This window comes from Nanorana parkeri, unplaced genomic scaffold (genome assembly GCF_000935625.1).
Source record: "Nanorana parkeri isolate BGI_ZX_2015 unplaced genomic scaffold, ASM93562v1 scaffold117, whole genome shotgun sequence".
Classification (NCBI taxonomy): Eukaryota; Metazoa; Chordata; class Amphibia; order Anura; family Dicroglossidae; genus Nanorana; species Nanorana parkeri.
The window spans coordinates 101,531-104,325 of NW_017306385.1; positions in this window are offsets into that span (position 1 = coordinate 101,531).

A 2,795-nucleotide genomic window follows, 5' to 3' on the forward strand; every position below is an offset into this window, starting at 1 on the left:
GGGGGGTTGGGGGGGTGGGCGGGGGGGGCGGGGGGGGGGGGGGGGGGGTTGGTCCCCTGGTCGGGGCGCTTTTGGAGTAAGTGTGGCGCAATATGCGCATTCAGGCATGTGGCAAAACAGTGCATAACAATACAGTGATGGGGCCCCTCAATGTTGTAAAAAGTTGTGAAAAGTTGTATTTAACCACCAAAAGTATTATTCTGCACTACAACCTTCATCTTATCTCTTGAATATCTTCTTTGCTATTTCAAAAAGCCAGTATAAAGAAAAACAATTCTGGGTTTACACAATCATTTTTGGCATATAAATTCCTAATGCTCCACATACCTGGGGGCGTGGCATGGGGTGTGTCCATTGCCTAAATACATTGTGCTGGAAGCAGGGACGGATTTATTCTCTCTGCTGCCCCAAGGCCAGGTTCCTCAATGTGCCCTCCTACCCTACCCCATGGAGAACTGCAGGCTGCATACAAGTGATCCCGGTGACATCGCCGGGATCACGTCTACAAAACAAGCAGCAGCTTCCCCGCTCTACATTTAGCCCTGCTTGCCCAAAGCAGGGCTAAATGTAGAACTACCCGCCTGGCGCCCAGAGCTGCATGTCCCGGGCATTGGGAGCTCGGAATTCCACACCCCTGCTGCCCCTCTACTTCCTGCTGCCTCAATGCCGGGCCTTGGTTGGCCTTGTGGGAAATCCGGCCCCGGCTGGAAGGTGTCCTTCTTTCGCATCTCATAATGTTGGAAGGTGTGGGTCTGTCAGGCAGGCAGGCCAACTGAAGAAGTATGGCAGGCAGGCTGAAAACGCTGATGCAAATTGCAAGGCAGGGACTTAGCATTGTCAGCCTGCTACAGGAAGTGAGATAATTTGCAACAGATTCACAAAAAAACTATTTGCTTAATGTAGTATTAAACTCTCAAACTTCAATAATAAATCCAGATCAAACAAATATACATTGCCCAGCAAAGCATTGCTCTACATTTTTGCCCAAACAATTACAATCATCATGTTTCTGAAAAGCTGCTTCCAAGTCTTTCAGCTCAGCTTCCCTGAACTTTCTGTCCAGTACAAGATCACAAAGGATAGAGCAGACTCCAGCAACTGTTCATCTACTACCTTGGAAGAGGGAGGAAGGAGAAGAGGTGGCCAGGGTGGAGAGAAGTATTTTGATTTTCTGTGACTGTGTTTGTAGAGACTGTTTGAGAAAGGAGTCACTCTAAAACAGGACATCAGGACCAGCTGATTCTGCAGGAAACTAAAACTTTTAAACATCAAGGAGCAGCATCCATTGTAAGTGATTTCATCAGCATTTGAAATAGCTTTAAAATGCTTTTGACTTTAATATCACTTTAAGAAAACTGTATACACTGAAGTATGATGTCAAACATACTAAAAAATAGATTCAATAAATAAGCCACCAGTTACCTGACTCACCACTTGTGGGTGAATTCCTTAAAGCAGAACTCCGGTTAAAAATATTATTAACCCTTGCAGGCGGCTACCCGCTTTTTGCCTGCGGTCAAAAATAAAAAAAAGTTATGCTTACCCTATCCTCCGAGCTGGCTTGCTCTTAGATCGGGCCCTGGAGCCTCTCTCCTCCTCTGCTGCAGCAGTCTAAGGTCCCAAAATCATCATATTCTAGACATAGTGTATAGGACCTGAGGATGCCAAGGGACATAGCATCGCTGCAGCAGAGGAGGAGAGGATAGTAGAACAAAGAAGGTATTTGTGTTCTATGATGCAAAACCTCTTGCAATTATCTTTGTGAATCAACATGTACATTCAAAGTACAATAAAATGTAAGAATATAATGTGCACACAACAAAGTACGCTTATCCATGTGATACCAACTTTACAGGTCTAAAGACGCCAATTTTGATCTGAAAGCCCATCTGCGGGCAAAATTAAACCCCCCTCATCCCTCACACTATGGCACCTTACCACTGTTACCACTCACCACCAAAACTCATACAGGTCATATTCTGGGAGGCTTCCATAAACCTCAACCCCTGTGACTAGTCACTTAAAGAGTAGCCAACATTTTCTTTACGCTTACTATATAGAGTAGGGAATGGTTAGAACATCATTCAAATTTGTATTGTTGTCTGACCCCCCGCCGCCCCCCGAAGGGGGATTCGTTCTCTCACTGTCACTGGGATTAAAAATAAGGAAAACAAATCTAAATTTTGAACTGTTACTAAAACAGCAACAGAGTGGAAATCCTGAAGTGGGGGGCACTTGTTCCATTGACAACTGTCTAAGTGTGAATTAACATTGCTTTGTATAGACTGTCACAAATAATGTACAACACTAATAATAGTAAGATTCATATAACACATAATCAACAAGTGATTTATATACAAATATCAAATAAATACCTAAAATATATAATAAACAAATTCATACATTTAAATCAGTGCTTGGCAAATGAATAACTGTGAATAAATATATAATAAATCCCAAAGAAATTGTATGAAAATGCAAAACAGTGCATAAATCTTCCAAGGTGCTCCATTTCAAAGTGCTCCTCCAATCCCCTTTTCCAGTGCTCTTTACGAGCTCAGCAAACTCACCAAACAAGATGGAACACTAATAAAAAATGGTCAAATTGCGCTTTAATGTTTCACAAATGAAGTAACTTCTCCACAGATCCGTTCCTATACAGTCTGTACATTGTTATTAACAAACATATTTATGTATGTATGTGTATATATGTATATATATATATATATATATGTGTGTGTGTGTGTGTGTGTGTGTGTGTGTGTGTGTGTGTGTGTGTATATATGTGTATATAT